The sequence below is a fragment of the Arvicola amphibius genome, chromosome 7, assembly GCF_903992535.2.
Source record: "Arvicola amphibius chromosome 7, mArvAmp1.2, whole genome shotgun sequence".
In the NCBI taxonomy this organism is placed as follows: domain Eukaryota; kingdom Metazoa; phylum Chordata; class Mammalia; order Rodentia; family Cricetidae; genus Arvicola; species Arvicola amphibius.
This window is the reverse complement of record NC_052053.1, coordinates 62,080,510-62,107,373: the sequence shown is the minus strand read 5'-3', so window position 1 is coordinate 62,107,373 and position 26,864 is coordinate 62,080,510. Positions and strand designations below refer to the sequence as shown.

The window sequence follows — 26,864 nt, the reverse complement described above, 5'->3', positions numbered from 1 at the left end:
TGATCTGCATTTTTCCAGACTGCGTACATGTGGGTTTTGCTCTGGTTCCTGCCATAGCTGGCAGCATGTGCAAGCTGAATGCTCATGCGAGCCCAGCTTATGACAAGTTGTGAGTCAGAGGACAAAGGGGATGTGGGAGAGGGTTCAGGAAAGAGGACTCTGACCTAGTCCAAGCTGCAATTCCACCTCCTTGCACTTTTTCTATTCTTGAAGCTCTGCCTAACTTCTTGTGTCCTGCATACCACCTGCTTTTTTTCTGACAGGGTCTCCTGTCAAGCAGGTACACTTAAAGTTAACATCAGAGAAGAATTTGAGGAGTACAGGTTGACATGTGGGAGACATGGTTGTTCTAACAACCAGAAGGGACCCCTGATTGGCAGTAGAAGGCAGGCCCACACTGGAGAGATGTAAAATGGGGTATCATGAGAAAGACCCTGGGAGAACCTGAACTGACTTTGTGGGAACCCCTGCTGTGATGCTTTTCTCATGACAATGCATTTCCAGTAAGCAGGGGGGACAGTCTTGAAGAGGACCCTTCAGGTCACTGTGGTTCCTCCCTGTGTCTCAGTTCCATTCCTTTCTTGGGTCCCAGAATGTAGGCTGCAGAGACACCACATGCTGCTAGCATTTGTGAGAGAGGCAATAGGACTGGGAGGAGATGTGCAGGGTACTGAAGTCCAAGCATGCTGAGCTGATACAACTCTAGAAAGTGGGGAGGGTTGGTTCTGATTTTGTTTTGGATGACTTTGTCTCTATGGACTTTAGGAGTAACCTGGCTGCACTTGGCATCCACCCATTCCCAAGCAGCTGTGTGCCCATGTATGCACACTCCAAACACCTGTCTAGAATCCACACACATGTGGATACCATGTGTACATGCCTGCACATGCACACTCATGCTCACACATATAAAACATACAGCACTATGCACAGGCATGTGTATAGAGGTACCCCATACATATTGCACACTTTTTCACAGTTACAAGTATACACAGGGTATTGCACGTGGGCACATGCCTCTAAAGAGATACAGCACATGTACACACAAGTACATTGCCATTCACCTGCATGTGTACGTACATATGTGCATGCCAGAAAGCACAGCGTAACCTCTTCCTGCCTTATCCTGCAGTACCCTGTGATCTGTCTAGTTTTACCTGGTCTTGCATCACTCTCTCATACTAGGCCTTTAGGGTTTTAGATCTGACTGTGCAGGCGCTACTAGGATTAGGGTGCTGGGCGTGCTGCATGCTGGGGGAGGAATTTCTTAGCGAGTGGGGGTCCTGAGCTTGGTTAGCCATTCATAAGGATAGTTCTGGGGTTAGGGAGTCAGAATCCAAGGACTACCTTGGAGACTGCCTCCCTCTGCCACTGGTGGGATGCTCCTTTCTGTCCCAGCTACTTCTTGGAGATGCGTTAGCTTCTGGCAGTGTATGCAACTGCTTCCTGCAGTTTTCCATACAAAGAAGGAAAGGCAAATGGGATTTAATTGTACAACATTTTTCTTACACACACACACACACACACACACACACACACACACACACACACACACATGTATATATGTATACACCAAGGAAGAAAACATGTTCACTTTGTTTTAACATTCTTGTCTATATGGGCAGACACACTGCTCTCTCACATCAAAATTTTAAAAACTACATCTCGCTTTTGACAAGCTATTAAAATTTGGAATTTAAATGTCACTTGTTGGTGAGTAATTTTCTGTCATGAAAACAGCTGGTTATTTGCTGGCAGGGTTCTTCCCACGCACTGGAATGTCAAAAGCAAAAAGTGGAAAGAGAAAATTTATAAAGAAAATGTAGTGTGGTGTCATAATTCCATGAAAGAAAATGAAAATAACTGTAAACAAAATGGAATGGAGCACACACACAGCATGGGCCCCAGGCTGCACGCTGCTCGACAGAGTCCCTGCCTCCTCCATTGCCCCTTTTCTCTGCTGGTGAGCCTGCCCCTGCCTGATTTCCTTGTTTGAATTAGTAGTACTGGTCTCTGTTCTGGGAATTCAGAGGTGTGAACCCTCTCTGAGTCCTGCCACCCCACAATCCAGGCTGACTCTGGGCGTGGACTGTGGGTCTGGGTCAGGATGAAGTTGGTTGGGTGTCAGTGGTACGCTTCACTGTGAGCACATCACAGTGTTCTTGGTTTCAGTTTCTGGGCAGCAAGGCTTTCTCCACAAACCAGATGGATGCACTGACGCCAGACCAGGAGCACAAGCTGGCTGGGAGTCAGCTGTCCGGGTGGTCAGGAGTCACACTCAGGGAGGCGAGAGCGAGAAGAGACTTCTTCATCATCCTAAGAATGACCTGCTGTGCACTCAGCGGGGTCTCCAGACAGATGCAGAGCTGCTGAGTCATCTCATATGTGTTTCCCAAGGATTAAAGTGGGCGGTGCCATTTTCGAATCCTCAGAAGGGCCAGTGCCCCTGCTGGCTAGAGCTCCCACGGGGTAGAGTTCAGGCTAGGCTTTAGGAAACTCCAGCAAGCTCTTCAGTAATGGAGCTCCAGCTCATCGTGGGAGTTACTCTTTTGTAGCGGAGAACTGAAGATCCAGAACCGTCTGCTGAGGCCAGTGGGAGCGGAAATGCTGGGTTTAAACAGGAACATTGTTTAAATGAGAAACTGTATTTGGTTGTTTATTTTTTTTTTAACAACCAAGCACAAATTTGTGCAAGCAAATAAGAAAATTGAAGTTGTTCTTGTTCTTGGTGTGTGTGTGGGGCGGGGGGGGGGGCACTGGACAGATGGCTTCGTATTATTATCGGTATGAGGGCGTTGGCTCAGAGAACAGCTAGAGTAAAGAAGTGGACATGGGTTTTGGGTTTTCATACAATTTTACTCTTGACTTGCCTGGTTTCTACCTCGCAATAAGGAAATACTGAATTTTGTTGGATAACAATGAATATTCCCATTTTCTTTATATCATATAATTTGAACATAGGACGTTTAATTCAGACTCAGAATTACAAGAAGTGTATGGTGTCTATTTTATGCTTCAGAAATTCATGTGTGTTCATTCTCATGGAAAAAGTGGGGGGTCGCCTACAGAAACAGACTTTTCTGGGGATTTTTTTTTTTTATTTTGCAGATGGGGTCTTACTGTTAGCCCTAGCTGACCTTAAACTTTGTATGTAAATCAGCATGGCCTTAAACTCACGGCCCTCTTTCCTTTGCCTCCATAATGCTGAGTTTACAGGTGTGTACAACTGAGGTCCCTATAGGCTCATGCATTTAATGTTTGGTGCCCAGTTAGTAGAACTGTTTGGGAAGGATTTAGGTGGCCTGACCTTTTCGGAGGAGATGTATCACTGGGGTGGGGAGGGCAGGCTTTGAGGTTTTAAAAGCCTCACACCACCCTCAGTCTCTGTCTCTGTGTCTCTCTGCCCACTCCACCCCCTTGTGGTTGTGTCTCAAGTTGTGAGCTCTCATCTCCTGCTTTGGCACTATTCCTACCTGCCTGCATGTTGTCGTGCTCCCCACCGTGATGGTCACGGACTCCAAGTCTCTGAAACTGTAAGCCCCGATAAATGCTTTCTTTTCCAAGTTGCCCTGGCAACTATGATAAGCATCATGCTCCACTTTAGACTCAGCTGTTTGTATCTTACTCATGGCCATTTGTAAGGTGTGTGGGGATTTGTGTCTTCAGTGGATGAAAGGAGCAGAGGGTGGAAACCACACTAGAGGTTATCTCTGGGTATCTTCAGCCCAGCATGTCAGGTAGGTAGGGGTAATATGGTGTGAGGAAGGCAAGGATCTTTTAGGAGTTTTAATTAGGCATCTAGGCATAACCTAGACATGAGAGATCAGGGTCTTGCGTGTGATGCAGAAGACATCAGGCCAGTATAGAAATGAGAATCCCATGCCAGGCTGGTATAGTACAACTTCTTCTATTTGCCACTTTCTTACCAATGCTACATCATCATGAAAATGGGGCAAATGATCAGCCTGTATCTGCCATTGATATGTCAGCAGATTGCAGAATGAAAGGGGGAACATGACACGATGTCCCACACCTGAAGGACATTCATGTTGGGAGAATTCTAGTATATGGTCAGAAACCCTTGGAGGTTCCCAAAGCAGTCCAAGTCAGCAAGGAACACACCCGGCTTAATGTTGCCTTCACAGGACTGCTGTTCCTCTGATAAGCTGGTGCTCAACTGCGTTGCCTAAAGCAATATAGACAGGTGGTGTGGTTCATCATCCCTGAGACAGAGATGGTGAGAGCTCCTCTTTCCCGAGTGGCTCCTGAAGTCCTGTTGAGTGATTCCTCCTAAGTCCAACCAGACTGCAGGAGGTTCATCCTTAGAGTGCAAGTCTTGGAGGTTCCCCTTGCTTTTTACTGTTGCTTCTGCACACAGAGCCCCTCTGAAAAAAACAGCTCTGAAAATACTAACAGGGCTATGCCCCATCTGCTTAGTTCTTTCATGTATACAGGGCATTTCTTCATGGGATATTAATTGGGTTTTGAAGTCAGATAAGTAACAACCAGGAAGATTTTCACTATTGAGAAAGAAAATGCAAAAACATCAATTGTTCACAGTTCCTAAAAAATAATAGCATGAATGATTCCGAGACTTGGCTGTGCTGTAATGAGTCCTTTTAAAGTCCCTGAAGGATGGAATTCTAGAACTTTGAGATCCCAGAGGCCAAGCTGAAGGACAGGGAAAACACTCAACTCAAATATTTGAAAAGTACAGACTACAGGAGCAACACTTCATGGGCAAGAGGGAAACCGAGGCAGCAGAAGTTGACTCAGAGCTAGAAGCTATGGGACAGTCTGGAAGAGATAGCCTGCCTGTTGTTCAGCTGAACAAGGAAAAGACACACAATGAGAAAAAACATGGTGGCATGAAGAATGAGCCATCATAGCAGAATAACCAGGGTTTCTAGGTGCAATCATAGAAATTCGTCTGTGAGTAGATTAGGTGAACATTAAGAGAGATTAATTGAATTAAAAGACAGAATTAATGAAATTCTCCAAAGTGCAACCTTGGAAGATGAAGAAATGAAAAATCTCCAGGAGCAGAGAGAAGAATGAAAAGGCACACGTGAGAACGAGCAAAGCCTGTGGGAACAGGCAAAGACCGCAGAGGAGGCGGAATTTAGGGGACGACTGAAGACTTTATAGACACGAAAAGGCTATTCAGAGTGAAGTGGGCACACAAGTGCTCACCAATATGTATTGAAAAGTTATCCATGGACATGCAAAAGTGCAGCTGCAGAGACCAGAGCCTCAGCAAAGACTCGGAAGAGCTAAAGAGGAGAGAAGAAACACATACACTAGAATAAGAGATTCCCTTTTCCAAACAGCAACAAAGGCAGAAATAGATAGACAAGTTATTTAAGAGCTAGGAAAAACACACACTCAGAACTGAATGTGTGTAAAACTTTAACTGAAAGGCCAAAATTACAGAGAGGAGAAAGCTTCCCACTAATGGATGTGATTAAAGGAGCTTCTAAAGTGTGTATCTTCAGAAGAACTTATAAAAAGATGCAAAAATACAAAACAGGGAAAATACAGAAATGACTGAAACCTTATAACTTAAAATGTGTATTAGAAGTAGGTCCTACGGAAGAAGATGACATTCATTTTCAGTGTGTGCACTCAGAGCATGAAGCATGCCTACAAGTCATTGAGAATAAAGGTTGCTGAACCTCACTCAAATCAGCAAACTGAAGCCTAATCACTGACTATGATTTACCAGAATGGACATCCCAAATGCTGATCTGCACCCAGCTCAGACTGGGACATCACTGACATAACCATTTGGACAATAGAATCCAACCGAGCAAGTGAAAACCTACAATATAGCTCTCCATATCAAATTTTATATTCCAACTTACACTTCTGTGCACAAGGAAGCACACATCTGTGTCTGCATGCGAATTATGTGGGTGGAGGGCATGGCATGGTTTTCTCAGGAGGGAGAGCTGCGTAGGAGAAGAGTGTTATATAGGCCCCCTCCATGGTATGTTTTAGATGCCAGGCAGTGTTCTTCTCTGGTTCTGCAACCTCAGCATGTCACACAGTACAATGAACCCTAGCCCTCTCTATATTTCCTGTTTTGTGTTGGGAAGGATTTTTACTGCTGACCCACATGTCAGGTTTGATCGCCAAACCCACAGGTATTAATGGCTCTTCAGAGCCTTAGAAGTAAGTTGGACAGTTCATGGGGTTACAGTGTTATTTTAGTCTCTTTTATATTCACAAAACATTAAAGAATAAAAAGACCAGCAAAAATTAAGACTCGAGAAAGGGAAATGATGGCATGTAGAAAACACACAAATTGACAAAAAGCTGTGTCAAGGATCAAGAATACAAAAATTCTAGTTATTTGAAAAGATCTATAAGACAGCCTCTATTCAATCAGTAGCTAGGAAGGGGGCATAAAAATACAATGGTTGATGACAAACCGGGAACATCACTTCTCCTAAGTTGAGTTTTCAAGATCCAGGAGAATGTTAATTCATGTCTTTGTTCTAAAAATGTGAAGAGACAATTTAAAAAACTATAATCCAATAAAATGACTCTAAAAGGTCTATAGAACTTGAATATGACTATAGATATGTAAAAATGCATATACTCCTGGGTATGGTAGTGTATCCCTTTAATTCTAACACTCAGCAGACTACAGCAAGAGGATTGCAAGTTTGGAGCTGACCCAGACTGCATGGTAGAAAACTCTCTTCCAAAAAGTAAATAAAACCCAAACCCCAAACCCAAGCACGGTCTACGTTGTAAGGTATGTGAGAGCAAATTTGTCTAAGCAGTGGAAATCTGACCCTGACTATCCCATTGTCATAGTCTCTTCAGCCTGCACGAGGACATAACATGACCGGAATATATGGTGTGACAGCACACGTGATCTAGAGACAATGGCGTGTGTGGAGCGCTGGCTGCAATCAAAACTGCAGAACTGTCATCTGGCTAAACATGGACCATTTACTATTGTTTTGAAATAAACTATTGCAGTTTGGATGTGAATATTCCCCCACAGGATTGGTCCCCAGCTGGTGGTGTTGAGAGGTGACTAGATCAAAGGGGGACCAACTTTGCTGTCTATTAGTGAGTTCATAGTCCAGTAGAGCTTTAAAAGTGGAGCCTGGTTAGAGGAAGTAGGTCATGTAGATGGCTTCGAAGCTTCCCCCTCCCATTTCTCTTCTCTGCTTCCTGGCTGCCATGGGTAAGCAGGTCTGCTTCACTGTGCCCTTTCTGCCATGATGCTCCGCCTTACCATATATTAATAGAGCCAACCAACCAGGCACAGAAGCCTCTGAAACCAAAATAACCCCTCTTCAAACTTGTTTCTTTGGGGGATATTGGCATAACAACAGAAATCTGACTAACAGAAATCTTCTGATTGTGTTTGTCTAAGTCCAGATTGGCTTGGGACATATCCTTGACAGCTCTGAAGGATGCTCCTTGATAGTGAGTTTTTAAATCACAAGAGACACCAATGAAAAATCCCAAAGACAAGATGTTTTCTCTGTATCTACAACAGAAAGAAGGGCCAAGTTCAAAGTACGAGGCTGTGGTTAAGGGTTGGTGAAACAAAAAGACAATGTTGTGAGCAAAGGGACTTGGAAATGCCATCACCATTTTGAGGGGACCTCTTCACCTTCCTACTACTGTTCTGGAAGGTTACTTAGAGTAGCATCCCCCACACTTGGTTCAGGATCATTTGGACTTGATTTCTGGATCACCCCTGTCAGGTAGACACTTCTCAGTGTGGCTCAGTCTGAAATGAAGAGATCGGTGTAGTTACACTAGGAAATACAATGATGTTTTTATAGCTTGTCCTAAGCACTTTGGAGCCCTAGTCCCCCAGGGAACTGCATTATGAGAGCTCTCAGAGTTCCTGCCATTCTATCTTAGGAAGCAGAATAATGAGGAAGGCACATGTCCTTAGATGCAGACACATCAGTGTTTATATCAGGGCAGGGCCCTCTGGCTAGTGGAAGATTCTCTCCTGCTGATAAACCACATCGACACCCACCTATCCTTTGGACTTTCTCAGGGTGCTCTGTTGTCTCCTCAAGTAGCACTATGGTCCAGCAGTCTTAGAACCACTGCAGTCCAGCAATCTCAGAGTGGTGGTATCACCGAGCTTGTCTGGTTCAGGATGCTGCCTTGGAATGAAAAACACGCTCCAATGAAAACCAACAGGGTTTGGATTAATAACACAAATCTATTTTGTGGTCCCATGCTCCTCCGTGGGTGAATATTTCCCATGCTGCTTCCTCACAATAAATCATGAATTCCAATCGGTCTTAATAATAACAACCTAGAGTCAGTTATGGGGTGGGGGGGGGAGGATGAAAGCTGAAAGATCAGAGAAGCAGAGCAGCAGCCACTAGTTCTGACCTCTACTGAACCCTCAGACCGAAAGGGCAATTCTGTCCCTAGGAATCATCAGACTGAACGCTCTGAGCTCATGTCTCCTCTCACCTTATAGTCCTCTCTCTGCCCAGCCACACCACTCCTGTCTCCACCTCCCTACCTCGGATTAAAGGCATGTGATCTCAAGTACTGGGACTGTCTGTGTGAGCTCTGTTTCTCTTTTGAACTGGATCAATTTCAGGTAGTCCAGGGTGACCTTGAACTCACAGAGATCCATCTGCCTCTGTTTCCCAAGTGCTGGGATTAAAGGTGTGTGCTACCACTGTCTGGCCTCTATGGTTAACTAGTGGCTTAGTTCTGCACTTTGATCTCCAGGGAAGCTTCATTTGTTGGATCACAAACAAAATCTCACTACACCACAGGAGCATTCTTTTCTCACTTGAATTCTTACTTCTCTCTGCCTGATGCTCTCTCCACCGGGTCCTGTCCTGTGCTATACTTTATGCCCCAGTGACTTGCTCACCAAAAACCAGATGCATTTTGTGTGTGTGTTTGTGTGTGTGTGTGTGTGTGTGTGGCCATTGAGAGATTTCAGATGAGGACCTGGAAGTCATGGACGTGTTCTTGCAGCAGAGCAGACACGGATATCCTGGGCAAAGACACAGTAAGATGTTGAACTGGAACTTTAGTTTACACAAAAGGCTTAGTCAGAACCAGGAACCAGAAATGGAAACAGTGATGTAATCTCATCACTTGGCAAGCAAAAAAAAAAAAAAAATCATTCCTGTTTTTGTGTATTTGAGAATCACAATTTGGCTTTCATAAGATGTTCTTATATTCATGTAGATTCAAGAAATATTCATCAATTGTATACCATTCTTTTGACTAAAATTATATCTTATAGCATCATACTTCAATAGCTTGTATTTTTTTCTCGAGTGCTAACTTCAGATTTTGCCTTTTAATTTTGTGGACTTTACCCACTTAAAACTTAAAAGGCTGAAAGCTTAATTTAGCCTACTATTTAGTACTAATGGGGACCTTGCGAGGAGGCAGTCTCCATCTGCTTTTGAATACTTTGGAGCAGGGACAGCCCTGGCTAATGGGCTTCATTTCTCACCCAGGAGAATTAGATGTATCAACAGGGGAGGAAATTGAGAGTGATTGCAGGCTGAAAGCCCACCAGATGGCACTGAAAACTCTGGAATTTCTGAAAGAAGCAGACAGGTGGGGAGAAAAAGCCATTCACGGGCTGTGTAGAGTTCAATCCTGTCTTAAACTTCTCCGAAGGCTATATAGGTCACAGAGACAATCAGGCTTTTAGTCTTTGAAATAATTCACATTATAGGCTTGTGTATTGCTTGCTTTATCAAATAAAAGTCTTTGGGCTTGTGTGGGCAGATAATTACGCATTGATTTCTGCAGCTCTTATTTTGGAAATGGTTTTCCCCCTCTTTCTCTCATCACTCTGTCCTCGAGTTAAACTTTCCTGTGATTTTTATAGGCTTCTGGTGACATTCTCTGGCTGTATCAGCAAATGGCAGAGCTGTATGAAGAATCATTTTTTATCTGACATCAGGAATTGAATTACAGAGTGCAGGAGCGTTGGTGCATACAGAAGGTTTCTTTTTAACACTGTGTTCAGCCGCCTCTAAAGATGATTACAAACCACAAGAGCAGCAGCGCTGTCCAGCATCTGTCTCCTTTAATCCAGGCTTGCTTCCTGGCATACAGTTTTGCTTTAGTTAGTCTATGTTCCCATACAAAGATCAGTTGAATAAATATTTTGTAAAACATTAGAAACCAAACAAGACCTAGTTTTAGTCATCAAAATTATAGGGGCCTGTTCCTAGACCTTAGCATAAAAATATTAAAAATGAAATTAATATAAACATACTCTAATGAATGCCATTTAAAAAAACTTACAGAGCTATAGATGGGTGCAATTTTGTGCAAATTTTGTGGCACTGTGTGTCAAAAGAAAAATAGCCATACCTTAAAAATCAGTTCAATCTTCAGGTAGAAGGGTTTTCGGAAATCTTAACTCCTATAGAGCAAGATGACTAAAGATGTTCTTAAGATCAGATAGACTAATGCACAGGCAAATGCGTTGGGGAAATTGTGAAGTTCCACAACAACAAAAGCAGCTGCATCATTACCATGTGGAATAGAATAAAGATGTGCCATTGAAACACTTTTGCATGGTGGGGTTAGGTCTCCCCCATTGCCCATAATGGAAACATTCAGCTGTACAGGTATCTCTGCACCAAGCATGTCTAATCCTCTTCCCCATTTAGAAAGAGTGTCTACATTTTGCTCCTGAACTTCTTAAAGGGTCAAATGCCCATTTCCCTGAGTATTTTAAAGATGGTTATGCTGTTAGTCAATATTTATTGGTGGTGAAGGTCAATAGTAGAATCAGGTTCTCCAGTATTTATTTCCCACAGTGACATACATTTGAATAACTGTCTGCCATCATAAAGTATGTTTCATAAAACTTTTGTTTAATATCAACGTATGTGTATATGATGTGTTTGTGGATACACATATACCACGGCATGCATGTGTAGGTCAAAGGATGTGGTGCTTTAAGCAAGAATGGCTCCCATAGGCTCCTATGTTTGTATACTTAGTCCCCAATTGGCAGACCTGTTTGGGAAGGTTTAGGAGGTGTGGCCTTGTTGGAGGAGTTGTGTTGCTGGGGCAGGCTTTGAGGTTTCAAAATACTCATGCCCTTTCCAGTCCACCCCTTTCTGCCTCCTCTTTGTGGGTTAAGATGTAAGCCCTCAGCTATTCCTGCTGCCATGCTATGGCTCCGCTGCCATGCCCTCTAACTCTCTGAGACTATAAACCCAATTAAACACATTCTTCATATGTCGCCTTGATTATTCCATGTTGTAACTGCAATAGAAAGGTAATGAACAAAGAAATTGAAACCAGGGAGTGGGATATTGCTATGACAAATCTGACTATGTGTTTTTTGTTTGTATATTTGTTTTGCTTTTTAGAATATGGCAGACTTTGGGCTTTTGGACTAAAAATATGAGTGAATATGAATGCTGTAAGTCGAGTTTAATGGGCCAGCCTAGGGGGAGCTTGGAAGACAGTGCTGCTAAGAGCTATGCCAGCTGTGGGGCCTGGCTCGAGGGGTTTCAGACGGGAATAATATTATTAACTAACTGAGAGACCATTCTTGTTACATTTTGGCAAGGAGTACAGCTATCTTCTGCCCTTGAACTAAGAGTTTTCCTGAGGCTATATTTAAAAGTAATGGATTAATTTCTGTGCAGAGGAGGTTTCAAGGCAGCCTGGTATTGACTCTACTGTGCAGTTATAGTAATCACTTTATGCAGATATACAATGAAAAGGAAGAGGCAGAGCAAAAAGAAGTACAAAATGTAGAGTTTGAAGAAAAAAGAGCATGAGGTAATTTGATTTGGGGGCCAAGGAATGTGGGGGAAAGGAATAAAGAGATTAAGAAGAGGTCTGATCCAAAATGGAATAAAGGGAGGATACCCTCAGGCAAGACTCCATCTACCAAAACTTCCAACTTGTGCAAGGAAAAGTCTTGAGAAATATTCTGTTCCTAAAAATCAACAGAAACATGATTCGTGGGAGCCAAACTCCATCTCAAGTGGTCAGCTGAAGTTGTCATTTGGTTCTGGCTTTAGAATCATAAAGGACACATGAGTGAAGGGCTGTGGACTCCTCCTCCACAGCTAAGGAGAGCCACTGAGGCCAGGCCATGTGTGAGGGCATTCAGTGAATGAGTGAGCTGTGAAAGGAAAGCCCGGATTGCACTGGAGATGCCAAGGTGGTAGAACTACCAGAGTTGTGGGACACCTGTCTAGGAGGGCTGCACACAGGGAGTGAAATCTGCCCCAAAGAGAGACGTGGGTTGCAGACAGTAATGCTGAAAGAGAAGGGTTTGTAGATTTATGTTCCAGGTCCATTTCTCCAAATCCAACCAACAGGTCTAGTACAGTGGGTTTGGGTATCAGATCTATGTATTTGCTGACCTAGGTACCAGACAAGCCTACCTGAAGAAACTAAGAGCATGCTCCTATGGGTCATGCCAGATAGCTTGCACCATATCTCTAGATAGTTTGATTGTTAAAAGGCTTTCTCAAATCTAGTTTATAAAAATTGAAATAAAGTTCTACTTTTTCAAATGCATATATGGCCATAGAGGATGAAATAAAAAAACAAGGCAAAACATCATCATCAAATACACATGATCATCCCTCAGTGTCTGATCACAAAAAGAAAGAGGAGAAAGAGCTTCCTAATAAACATTTCAAAATAATTAAGTTTTGTGACTACAAAGGAAATACAAATAATGAAATCAGAAAGTGTGTGACCCAAATGAGAAATTTAGCATAGAATTAAATCATTAAAACAAAAAACCAAAACAATGCAGATATTCTGGAATTGAAAAACTCAATGACTTTTGTTTTGTAAACAACCTCAGTGTTAAACCCAGGGAGTTTAACCAGTACTGTCTGTGTGACCACAGGTTTAGAACCACCCATTGGGAACTGGTGAGCTGACATAGTGGGGACCGAGGATAAACAGATGGCGTTATATAGACATACAAAATTTGTCAAAGAACAAATGTAACTGAGACAAATTAAATGAAACAAGAAAGCATAATGAGTGAATTGATATCATACCAGAGTTGATGGAACATAAGAATCTATGAACTTGAATACAGATCATTTACAGTAAGAAAAGAAAGATGGATAAACAGCAACCTTCTAGAACTTATTGGACAGCATCAAAATAAGAGTCCAAGACGGAGAAGAGAGAGGCAAAGAGGTTGAAAGTTTATATAAAGAAATAATAGAAGAGCAAAATCCAAATCTGGGTAAAGATTTACATATTCATTTATAAAGAGGTGAAGTGTTTCTATTGAAATTCAATCTAAACAAGGTTATAGCAGGACATGTAACCAAGCTCTACAAACCAAAGCCAAAAGGACTCCTGAAGGATGCAGGAGGAAAACCAACCACACATTATAGCATGCTAGAGAGTCTAGCGGAGGATTTCTCAGAAGAACATACTGAACTGGGGACAGTGGGCTGGAATTTTTAAAATGCTTAAGAGACCAAACAACACAAAATATAAACCCCTGGCTTCCAAGGATGTGGGAACTAGAAAAGATGTCAGAGCAATAGAGAAGACAAAGGCTTACCCAAATGAGAAAGGACTGATGGGAGTGTTTGAAACTGAAAAGGGATGCTAATAACATAAAAACATTTAAGTATAAAAGCTATTGGTAAAATTAAATAATGAAGGCAATATTATAATCTCATAATGGGGGTGAGTATACAGCTTATATATTTAGTTTGAAGATTAAAAGACAAAATGTTAAAATGACAGTTACAGTAACTTGCTAAAAGATATACAAGATGAATTGTGATACCAAAAATCGAATTGTGCAGGAAGAATAATAATAGTTTTTATATTTGAACAAGATTAGGTTGTTACCAGCATAAAACAGTCTATTATAAATATGTTTTGTGAACCAAATGATAATCCCAAAACAAAAACTGGTAGTAGATAACACAAATGAACAAAGTCAGAAATGAAATCATTAGGTGAGAAAAAGAAGCTAATCACCAATGAAGATAGCATAAGAGGATGAAAGGAACAAATATTACGAAATAAGTAAAAAAATGGCATTTGTGAATCTTTGCCTATAATAAGTATGTTTGATTTGCAAAGATCAGAAAATCTTAGTCAAAGGCACAGGGCAGCACAACAGATTAAGAAACAAACAAACAAAAGACCCAACTATATGCTTCTTGCAAGAGACCGACCTTGCCTGTAATTACGTATGTAGACTGAGAATAAGGAGTTCAGAAAGGAGTCCATGCACCTGAAAACACCAAAAGAAAGTGGAATGCAATACTCCTATCAGACAGCCTAGATTTTAAGCCACAGCTGTCACAGATGACAAAGGAAGCTATTATATAAGGATAATTGGTCCAGTTCCTCAAGAGGGGACTGTGCCTCACTCAGCAGTGAGGCACCGACATAGACAGAGGAGGTGCTGACCTGTCTGAGGGAGAAACAGACTACAACACAATGAGAAAAGACTCCAGGACTCTACTTTCAGGAGTGGAAAGATCAAACAGAATTGTCACAGTATGAAAATCCTAATAAAAGAGAACATCCAATTAAACAAGCATCAGCAGCTGAGAACAGACTAATTCTGAAGTTAGTCTTCAGAATAAAGACGATCAGGGTAAGACTAGAAAAGCAGCAACAAAGTAAAGATGGAAAGGAATTAACAGAGGAAACAAAACTTTAGCTATACCAACAACTAAAAACAGAAACAAAGAGCCTGATGTGAGAAGTCCTTCTGTATATGTGTTGCTTTTACTCGATAGGGTATAATAGAGCTAGACAGGGAAAACTAAGCCGAATGTTGAGAGAAAGAAGGGAGAGTCAGAGAGATGCCATGTAGCAGCTCCTGGGAACAGACATGCTGGAACTTTGTCAGTAAGCCATAGCCACATGGTGATACTCAGATTAATAGAAATGGGTTAAATTAAGATGTAAGAGTTAGCCAATAAGAAGCTAGAGCTAATGGGCCAAGCAGTGATTTTTATGCTTGCTTATGCTGAAAAGACCAGTGAGAATAACATTCTTAGGTGTCTGTCTGGTGTAGGGAGGCGGTGTGTATAACATAGGTGTGTATTTAAGAACCCCTTCTTTAGAAGCCCATTTCAGCATCCACAGGCGTAAGCTGTCAGTGGGGACAATACCAGGGGAGGCTCAGGATGGATTGTCCTACAGCTGTGTGTGTGTGTGCAAGTTTAGGGGTAGATAGATAGGGTAGGATCATGTCAGTGAAAGGCCTTGAGGGCTTCCAGAGAGCAAAACAGAGTTGAGGAACTGCTTTTATATATGTGCATTCTCCTAAATGATGAAGAAATGTATGATCTATTATTGGTCAGAAATGTCAAGCCTCTACTGCCTGTCTCAGTCTTCTCATCTGTGAGCTTGAAACATGCCAGCAGCATTGACCCCACAGGGTCCTGGAAGGCTGAGTTAACTTCATACCAACAGAATACTCATTCATCTGGCTGGTTCATAGAGCTCTGTGCTCACTTGCTGTTGACTATTACTATTTGGCTTTCTCTTGAAATGTAAAAGTTGCCTGTATGGGTCATTGATTGTACACATAGGTAATATTTATTGTATATATACAGATGTTGTACAGGCACAGAGACATGCATGTAAGCCTAAGACATGCCTGTTAAGACATGTAAACGTGAAAATACAATGATATTAAAATAATTTATGAAGCACCTACTTAAGGCATATCTTCATCATGTTATTGAGGGACATGGGATCTGACGCTGATTTCTTTAAACATAAAAGTTTTAAACAGCCAGGACAAACATTTTCAGGGGGAAAAACACTTAAGCTGTCCATCACTCCCTGCTTGCTTCTGCCAGACATGCTGGCTTTGCTAAGACTTCCTGAGGTTAGTACTAAGTTTCTTTGAAATAGATGATGGCCCAGTAACAGTGACCCTGCAGGGTCTGGCTTTGCTCTCTGCTGGCAGAGACTCTAGTGTGTTGAGAGAGGCTGGGAACTCTAGAGCAGAGGGACCGACCTCGTGAGTCACAGACAGACCACTGTCTCAGGGTCCAATTCTCCCCTTGCGGGTAACCAGCCTGATGCAAGAGCTCATTCATACCCTAACCGGAGTTAGTTTTCTTTCCATAGCAGTACCAGACTGTAGTACTGGCTTCTCTTTTTGTGCTTATGGTATGACATGTCCCATTCCAGATTTTCACAGACGTGGCAATGCATCTTTGCCTGCTCAGGTGTTTTCTCCGTCTTTCTGTTGGAGTTATGGTTCTTGGGAACGGGACAAGCAGAGGCCAGCCTTGCAGCAGCTGCTGTTACCTGTCCCAGTGCTCAGAATGTTTCAAAGCAGTTGCTGCTCTACCTTGGGAACGTACCTCACACATTTCCTACAACTTCCCATATAGATGGGATCCAAAGGGAGCTCTGGCTGCTGCTCAGATCCAATTTTGGGGCAGCCGCCCCAGTGCACACTGGAAGCTTTTCCTTCACATTCTTAAGGATGCAGCTTCATCTCAGATTTGAGACAAAGCCTCTCACTTTCGGTAAGCTGGTCTCTCAAGACGACAGGAAGGGATTGACAGCCAGTTGACAGCGTGAGGTTATTATCTTGGGTGAGAATTGGTCTGAAATAGCAGAAAAGGGTTCTGAAGGTTTTGGAAGACACCTCTTCTGCCTCACTGCTTTAAAAAATGAAGTAAGAGAAAAGAAGGCAGGATTGAATAAAGAGAGGACCCTCGTGAGGATAGGGCCATCATCACAGAAACCTCAGGCTCAATTCCATGTGCTTGAAGGCTTCTTCGGGTTCTGAGGTCTTCTTAACTGGAGGAGGGGCATGAATTTCTTTCTAGATGCAATATACCTAACCCCTGACAGATGCCTGGATTTCTTACAAGTTCCTTTGAGATTCACCAGCCTTAGATTTCTGTGGGGGCAAATGGCCTTCACCCCCATTAAAATGTAAGTCCTGCTGTTCTTAGAAAAAAGTCTTGGGGGTCCAGAGACCTGGCAGGTTTATTCTGCTTTTATCTATAACTGTTCAGAAGTCTTATGGAGAGACTTCCTTGCTAGAAGACAGAAAGGGTTTTAGCTTTTCTTGACTTTGTTCCAAATGACAAGGGATGTTCTGAATGCAATGCTCTGGACTCGGGCAAGGCAGGGCTCCAAGTCTACAGGTCGAGGAAACTGGGCTGAGGGTCTGTGTTCCCTTGTATTCGGGCCAGCCTGAACCTATTTCTACAAGGCAGGTAGTATATTGTGGCATTTTTTTCATTATCATTTCCATGCAAGAGGCTCTGCCCAGCCTCTTAGCTTTGGGTAACAGATTTCCCAGTCAAAGACTATTCAGCATGCACCCCAATACTTTGTTTTTGTTTAGGATACTGTTTGCTTCTGTGCTTGGGGCTCAGGTGCTTCTAAACCATGTGTGCAAAATGAAGTAATGGGGACAGCGACTTTGAGTCTGGGTGATGCTGGTTGCCAGTTCCACACAGCTGAGGTTGAGGTACTACACAACTGAGGGGCCCTGGCCTGCTTGTCTGATGTATACTTGGGGTAGACGAACTGGATGGCAGCTGATCCCAGCCTCTTCCTTCTCATCCTCCCTCTCCCTTTCCTCTTTCACACCCCTTTGTCTTTTTTTCCATTTGTATTTATTTTTCAGTCCTGGGTAGTGTGTGCGTGTGTGTGTGTGTGCGTGTGTGTGCGTGTGTGTGTGTGTGTGTGTGCGTGCGTGTGTGCGTGTGTGCGTGTGTGTGCGTGTGCGTGTGTGTGTGTGCGTGTGCGTGTGCGTGTGCGTGTGCGTGTGTGTGTGTGTATGTGTGTGTGTGTAGGCTAGAGGCTGAGATCAAATGGCTTCCTTAATCACTCTCCATCTTTTTTTTTTTGAGATAGTCTCTCTCAGTCATCTGTACTTTCCTGTTGCCATGACAAAACCCCAACCAAAAGCACCTTGTAAAAGCAAGAGTTCATTTTGTGTTAAGATTACAGAGGGAGAATCCATAATGGAGGGGAAGTATGGCAGCAGTTGGCTAGGACAGGAAGCTGGAAGAACACGGCTTCCGTATCAAGCAGGAAGCAGAGGAAGAAAGGCTAGACTATGAACTCTCACAGCCCAGCCTCGGTGAGGTACTTGCTCTTGCAAGGCTGTACCACCTCCCTAAACAGCACCGCTAACCAGGGACCAAGCATTCAGGTGCTTGAGTCTACAGGAGACGGTTTTCATTGCAACCACTACATCACCCATTTGACTATACTAGCAAGCCAGCAAGCCCAGGAATCTGCCTCTGTCACATTGGCACCTGTGTGACAGGAATGTAGTTGAAAATGAATGGACCCATGGTCTTCACCATCCTCCAGAGCTTGGTGAGAAGTGATCATTGCAGCTAACTTTTGGGAGGGATAAAATTATATACGTGCTTAGGTCAGGAGGGATGGAGCTTGAGTTCACTGACTAGTTTCCTGTGGTGGGACTTGACCTTGATCCTGTCCTTGTGCTGGGAAGAAATCTCATAGGGCAGGCAAATTTGGCATTCTTCTGTTTCATAGGAAATGTTCTTGAAGGGGATTCTTGTGCCCTTTTGGTTGTGTTGGGGATGTGTGGTCTTCAGATGGATGTCGTTTTCTTCAGGTAGCAATTCTGAGGGTGGGTACAACCTCTGTCTTGCATGGATGCCAGGCATGAAGAACACATATCTCTAGGGGATATTTGAGGTTCTTCCTACCTCACATGGTGGTGGTGGTGGCTGGCTGAGCCTTTCCAGGCTCATGCCAACACCTCAGACATGAGTTAGTAAAGTGAGAGGGAGGAGAAGGGACGGAGGAGAATGGTGTCGACATGTGTTCAAGCCCTTGGCCCTCCCTCTGCCAATCCAACAGAAAATGAAGCAGAAGTGAAGCTTATGGAATTGCTCTTCCCTGCCCTTTTCACCTAGGTGGGAGCAAGAAGTTTCTTTCCCTCTTGAGCTGGATATTGGAGTGAAAGTTGGAGTCTCCAGTGTATAGCACGTTAAAAACTCACTGCCCATGGGAGGGTACCAAGTGGACATGTTTGCCCTTAGAAATGGTGGGCTCCCATGAACAGGTTACACACATTCGGAGCATGCTTGTGGCTGGTGTGGTCCTGAGCCCTATGGTCACCAGGTTGCTCTTGATGACTTCAGTGCACTTCCCCTTGGAGCAGTGTACGGCCTTTAGATGGAGGGTGCGGGTGCTCACAGAGAACCGCCAATCTCAAGCAGCCTGGTGCACATGTCTTTGGTGGCGATCTGATCGCCATGTGCTTGGTCCTTTATAGCTCCTTGGTATGTTTGCAGCTGATAGGGTAAGAAACTAACTAATTTAGGGAGGACCTGTGAGGACTTGGGGGCAACTTTTTAATCATGATCACTTCTGCTCCAATAGTTGGTCTTTAAAGTAATGACCAATTGTGCCTGGCATAAGGCATGCAGGTATGCATACTGATGCCCATGAGAAAGACTAAGGCATTGTACATCAGCGTCCAGGGGAGGGGTGCTTTGATTGGCACTTCTTGCCAGAATCACTGCATAGGTTAGCTGCTCAGTAAAGGCATTGGTTAGTTGGAGACATTGCCTCATTCTGGAGAAACTGATACCCACCTCATCACCCCAACTCTGCTATAATCCCTTCCTAAATGTGAGCACATAGGCTCCTAAGAACCATATCACTCTTTGGTGACTCTGATGTCCCCTTGCTGAGGAGTAGAGAATAACCACAGCTGACTTATTCTTCCCTTTTACAGTGTCAGAATCAAGGGACTAGTAGAAGCATCAAATCACTAGCAGGTGTATTCTATGGACTGACATTCAGCATTGAGTCAGGGCAGGGAGCAAAGGTATGGCCTGCCAGAGGACTATCTCCTAGTCAGGGATTTAAAGTCATATTCACCACCAAAGACATCCAAATTTATCAGTGGATCTCTCTGGAGCCCATGCACATAGCTCCCAGCAGATTGCTGCACTCTGTAAGCTTATAGTTGACTCCAGGGGCACTTTTATCAATAAGACCAGCAGCAATAGACTGGTGGGATGCGGATGGCATCCGGGCAAATGAAACCTTAGTGAGGGTCATGTAGGGGCAAAGCCATCCTTGGAGGAAAGAGAGGATTTCTAGGTAGACAAGGAAAGAAGTTGAGAGACATGTAGAGGGGGAAGGTAGTTGGGGTAGATTAGGAATGTAGGATGAAGGAGTGCTAGCCTAGGGGGTTAGAAGGCAGGGGAACATAATAGAAGCGAGAAGATAAAGTGAGCAAGTGGAATAGGGTAGAGGATGTGGGTGGTAAGGATGCACGTGGGCTGGCTGTGCCACAGCCCCATGGGAAATGTGACTGATGAAGCTATAGGCCACAGTGTCAGGAGGCTGGACTGCATATTTTCGAGATGTGGACAAGAAAGGAGAAGATATCTGGAGGTCCGAGGTGGGTGACTGACAGGCAGCTCTTAGGATGCTCGCCTCCAGGCACTGAGCTGCTAAATGACCAACAGGGCTACCACATCTTGACCATGTTTATATTAGCTGTGGGTCCCAGGGAAGGTGAACCATGACTCTCCCTCGGTCTCTAGCTTGGAGCTGCCATACAAGGTGCTGGGTGGGGGCCAGGCCCTGAAAAACAAGACCTACATAATATAGCACCTTGCTTTTCACCAAAGAACAAAAATTACTGACAATTACATGCAATTAGCAATTTTAAATTATTAATGGTGGTAAAAAGAATGTGTCTATTCAACAAGTAATTTGTCATAATTTTTAGTAATTGAAAGTAATTTCTCATGATTAAATCCCAATTTAGTGCATTTTCTGGGTGATGTCTTTATTCAAGAGGAGCCTCTGAGTTTTATTGCTGGCTGCTTTTCTCTTGGCGCTTTGTTAGGTCCATTTTCTGGGGAAGACATTTTGGGAGAGCGACAGGGAAACAAAGAGGGGGCCTTCTGGCATGGGGGAAATAGATTCAGGGAGGGGCATAATGAATGACTGTCTCCTATCTTCCTCTCAGCCTGCCAGCTTACTCCTGCCTTGATCTACAATCTGTTAAGAATGAGAGCCATAGGCTCTGGGGCCGATGTCCAGGGAACGACTCTCTAGCAGGATGTGTACTGTCACCAGAGGGCACACAGGCCCTTGCCATGGGCTTGCACATGGGGCAGGTCTGTAGCTCTGTGTTCTCCACCCAACTTTCTTCCTGCCGAGGAACACTGCTCCTGAGGATCCGAAGCTTGTGAAACCTAAGAGTTAATCTCACCGGAACACAGAGTAGGAGGGACTAGGAGATGCGGCCGAAGGATGGATGCTGACTAGGGAGAGATGTGTGTCTGGTAAGCAGAGACCAGAAGCAATGCCACGCAGGGGTGAGGGCATCCACGAGCAGGACAGCTAATGGTCGTGGAGCTTCTGGGTGTATGCTGCAGGGTCCTTGGACATTCAGTCCAGGAATCCTGACTCGCAGGAATCTAGGGTTCAGCAGTTATGTCTTGACCAAGGAAAGTGGTGTCCAGTCAAGAAGCAGCTGGTAGCTGGCTTTCTATCTCCTCTGCTCCCTCAGACCACTCTTCCTGGACAAGGAGCTGTACCCAGGGACCCACAGAGTCCTTCCCTACCCAGAACTACCCTATGGAGCTGGTGTGCGTGGGGAAAGCAGCTGAAGGTCTTTGTGCCAGGAAGGGAGATTCACTCCTGATGAGGGCCACTCTCTTTGTATCAGAAAGTGAATATTCTAAGTAAATTCTTCAGGAAAGACATGGCCTGGGTTTATCTGGAGATGTGCCTGCTTCCCTTGGAAATTAGTCATTTGCTGATACATGCTCTGGGTCATAATGGAAACCCGAGAATGTCTGACCCAGCTACATTTGCTTTCTGTGGAGATGTTCAGCAGCAGCAGAGATTCGAGTTTGTATGCACGTGTTCACATCTGAGCAGGTATGGTCATAGCAACATCACCTGGGCAAATCTGGTGGTGTCCTAACTGTAGTATTCTCCTTAAAAGATTCTATGACCGTGTATGCCTGAGTCATGTCTTAGCTCTGTCTCTGGAGATTGGTGCTGGCTGTACCCCATAGGCTGGGGTTTTTCTGCTTATTTTTTGGGCCTATGTGGTTCAAACTTTCCTTAATTAAATCTGAATATCCTTACCCCATATAGGTCAGCATACCGCACCACAGACCAGGGCCTCTGAGTGGAGACAGTGATTGTAGCTGCCAGCATGTCATGAGGCAAATGGTTAAGAGAAGGAAGGGGGCAAAGGAGAGACGGTTCTCTTTGCACACATTTAACCAGAGCAAAGACAGTGTTTGAAGACAAAGGGTCAATCTGGGCCATAGCCTAAGAAAGGAGCAGAGAGTAATCAAGCAGTAAAAACCTACCCAGGAGGGATCCCAGAGGGTTTGTTGACTCTGTGAATGGTGGAGCAATGGCACCTTCAATCATTCAGGTGATGCTGACCAAGGTGCCCCTTGCCCAGCCCTGCAGAGGTAAGCAGGTGACCTTACCAGAGAGCTGGAGGACCACCTTCACCAATAATGAGGCAGAAGCCATGGGAGATGAGAGAGCTTTGGGTAGAACAGTAGACACCTTGGAGGTCAAGGTGGTGCACACAGAGTGCAAGACCCAGTCTCGTGAGGCTTTTATTGAGGTGACCATGAAGTGTGTGTGTGTGTGTGTGTGTGTGTGTGTGTGTGTGTGTGTGTACACAACATGAACCTGGGAACAAAACATCACTCTACATTTTTGTACCAGCTCAGGGTCCTATTACCATCTCCATGCTCCAAAGCTGGTCTGAAATGGGCCTGTGAAAGCTGAGTCGCTCGTACACGCTGCAGATTTGTGAACCCAGAAGCAAGTCTCAGCTGACACCTGGCATTCTGCATTCTGACTACAGCCACAGGACTCTGAAAAGTATCTCTTGTTAAGGGCACAGTGTCTTATTATGTAGCAATCTGACAGACTTGCACCTGTCAAGAGAGTTTACATTGAAATCTGACATGCTCAGGCTGAAAATGGCAGGTCTCAGAGATGCAGGCTCACTCCCACCCCAGCTGAGCTGCCCGTAGCATTGAGAAGGATCTCAGCTCAGGTCCTAGTGATCTGCTTGGAACTGTCTGGGCTTTTCATCATGGGTGGCGCCACTGCTGATAGTCTGACTTCTTTGGAATGAGTTTGTTTATTGCTTGGCATTTTTGGCTCATTTACTCCGATAACTAGATGGAGCCTAGTCAGTAGCTCAGAGCTGCTGCTCCATCAAGACCCCAGAAAGAAGGAGCCATGTGTGTAAGTAAACTTCATTCTGCTATTGCTTTCAACAGTGATCCAGAGAGGGCCAGAACTTTGATTCTCCACAGCTGCACACAGTCACTCTCACACCTTCCTCTCGGCCACCAGCTAGGGTTCTTATGTTGGAACCAACTAGGCATAAGGGGGCAGGAAGAGGCTGGTGAGTCCAGTGGTCATTGAAGGAGGGGCCTTTGCACAGCTCTCAAGGCCATAGCTCACACCCTGCCTTGTGAGGAATTAGGAACACTGTGGAAACCACCAACTTGTATTCCTTTTGCCTGGTCCTGTGATCTCCACCCCTTCCTCTGGCTGGTTTGAGAGTCTGTTTCTTTGGTCTTGTCTTGTTGTCTTGAGACCTCTTATAGCCAGTGTCGTCTGAGAACCCATCCTCCATGCCCTACCCAAGTCAGAAGTTGGCTCCCATCTTGCGCAGTTCTCTGGGCACTCGCAGCTGGTCCTGCTGTGGCACTGCACCGTATGACATCCGTTCTCTTTCCTCCCTGCCTAGGGACTCAGGGAACCTAATGTGAAGCACATGAAGGTGTTTGATCAGGGTTTCTCACAGACCTCGTGCGTGAGCAGAAAACCATCGGGCACACACAGAAGGTGGGGCACTTCAGGTCTTGTGAAAGTCAGAAATGTCTCTTTGGGAGATGCCAGTGAGAGAGTGAGCCCCGCAGGCCCCTGTTGTATGTTCAGAATACATGTATTGGCAGGAAAAGGTGGACAACCCAATGGGAGAATGGATAAAGTCTAAGCCACATGAGAAGGGTCACAGCTGGCATTTCAAGTATGTGTAGCTGCTTAACTACTGGGACCATGCACTTTCACCTCATGCAATTCTGTCAGCATGGCATCCCAGTGGCTAAGATGCCCACGTTGGCATGGTGGGGTCCTGTGCCAAACCATTGCTCCTCAGCTGTCTGTTCTGGCTTCTGCATCACTGTGGAGCCACCCACAAAGGGAGCTGGGGGGTAGCAGGCCTCATTTGGGAAGAATACAGTAGAGAGCCAATACAGGAGTTCCAACAAGCAAGCCCAGATGCAAGCTCAGAATTTCCTGTCATGATCAGCACCCCCCCAAAAATCAATACCAGATCACTCCGAGCCTCCCTTCATTGGCTGGTTTGTGGGTGCTGCATCAGGCCTACCTGGGGAACAATCACCCTGAGGTAAGAGCTGGCTCCTTTCCAGAGAGGCATATTTGGAGACAGAAACTGCTCCTGGACCTTCCTTTGACCCTGCTTTGCCTGTGGAAGTCATTTGGGCCTTCTTTCTTGCATACCAGTACTCAGGAAGAGGCCCTTTGGGCATACTTATCCAAGGAAAATGAGATTTTTCAGGACATGTAGCTGTGAGTCTCAGGGGTCTTGATCGGCTATTTTAAGTAGCTGGGTAGGAGAAGGCAAAACCCTTTTCCTTTCATGACACACAGCTGGAGAGAAGTGAAGTGGGCCTCTCGAAAACCGTGGATTAATATTGGCCCAGCAACTGCCTCAGGAACAGTGTTCCCGGGATGTGTTTGCTTTTGGCTCTGTGTGTGCTATAGAAGCTAAGAAGGTGTCATTGATCCATCAGAAAGTCCCGTTTGTTATCAGCTGTGAATACCTCTGAGACGTGGATATGGTCTTGGGTCTTAAGAGAACTCAAATGTCTTGTACAGTGAAGGAGGTACTGGAATTTCCTCAGATGTGATCTGTGGACTGCAGGCAACGTTTGGCAAGGAGAAGAGGATTGTACATAGGAGAGATAGTCAAGGATTCCCACCAGACAGCCTGAGCTCAGACTCTTGAGTGCAGACATGGTCTAGAGATGAGAGAGATAAAGTCTTCCTAGGTGGAGATACTGATCTTTTCATTGTCATAGGGTTGCACTCAGCCTTGAGCACCAAGAGTCACTTAGAGTTTACAGTTACTTAAAAGGCCAAAAACATTACATTTGTCCCTAAATCACAGAAGAACAAAAGAGTCCAGAAGGAAGAGAGAGTCACAGGTGCACAGACTGTGGTGTCAACCAGTTCTGTCCAGGAGCCACGATTGGTACCAGCCCTGCTCCCTGTAGGTGGTTGGCTTTCGTACCCGTGGTTACTCCTCCTTTCAGAGGAAATACTCACAAGTTATATTCTCATACAGAATCCTGGTAAGCTCAAGGGCGGGGCTCACCTTATGTTTTCTCTAAGGCTACTGGAGAGGAGGCAGGGCAGGTGTTCTACTGTACTCCTAAGGTTGGTGTCCTGGACCCCATGGAGACAGTAACCACCTCTAGCCTGATCTTGTAACCTTCTCTGGGTACTGGTTCTTTGGCTGGGGGCACTTTCCTAATTTGAAAGTCAAGCCATAGGAAGGCCTATACCTATATCTGTACCTCTTAAACTGGATCACTGAGGGTTGGTTGGCAGTGGAGCAGATATGTCACGGGTAAGTCATAGTGTCTGGGCTTGGAAGTCAGCCCAGCCATTGCCACTGCAACTCTTCTGCCCTTTAGCAACAAAGATGTGGAAAATACCGGAGACAGAAGCAGGGAACACGCATCAGCTGAGCTGGCCCAGTTGGTCCGCAGGGCATGTCCCCCTATGGCTGCTCTCCCAGCATCTTATTAATGGCGACCTTTAAATGATGCTGCCACTCTTCAGAGCAATATGATCTTGCTTTCCCTTTTGTCTAGTCAATGAGTGACAGGTTTTCAATCTGGCATATGTGAACCACATCTTTCCCCGGTGTCACAGTGCCCTTGGTGTTATTAAGCTGTCATGGATTCAATCTTTTAAATCGGCAGACCCTTTGTCCAGCCTTGGCGGTTCTTGTGCCTCGCAGCTGCGTCCACACTGAAGCCACTTGTGCCAGGCTGCCTTTCAAGCCCTTCCTCAGCCCCTCACTAAGAGCTGCTCCTGGTCATTAACCTCAGCTTTTGGGTTTCTTTTTTGTCAAGTACTACTTTAGGATAGACGCTATTCCAGGATGTGTGGATCGCAGCCTCCGTTCCCAGCTGGCTTTGGCTCAAGGGACGCAGTCCCTTATACTTTCTTGTTTTTCATCTTCTTCTCTTACCTGGTTGAGCCTCTCTCTGAGGAGAGTGGGAAGCAGCTGTCATAGGATCAGAACTGCTCACTAAAGCCACAGTGACTGCAGCAGCATGGATGCCCTGGGGTTTCTTTGTGGAGTCACAGAGATGAACCCTGTGTGGGGTTGTCTGGGGTCTGAGCCTATTTCAGTCAGTCCTAAAGAGATTGGAGAAGGTCTTGTCCCCATGTGGGTGTCCTGCCTGTCTGTGAGTCCACTACAGTCCAGGACACACTTAGCAGGGGGTTTCAGTGGAAACATGGGGGCTCTTAGTGATACATTTTCATTCAATTGATCTGTTTTTATTATCTAAATTATTAGAGTAATAAGTTATACCAAATGAGTGGGTAGATGTGGGGGCTGTAGTTTTTACCTGGAAAACCTGGGCCACAGCCCAGCTGACATGCCTGGGCTCTTAGTAAAACAATCAGGGAGATGTGATCGAGTCTGTGCCTGGGCTTCTTATTATGTGTACCACAGGCTGTGCCAACCTCCCCCAAGGACCCCACCCAGGTTGTGCTAACAGAAGGAGTTGGGATAATAAGGTCCTGCAAGCCTC

At 44.8% G+C, this 26,864-nt stretch overlaps 1 protein-coding gene across 1 annotated transcript in view; it reads left to right on the top strand.

Moving 5' to 3' along the window:
* The window catches only part of Ptprn2 (protein tyrosine phosphatase receptor type N2), a 761,869-nt gene that overhangs the window by 235,870 nt on the left and 499,135 nt on the right, over window positions 1–26,864 (top strand).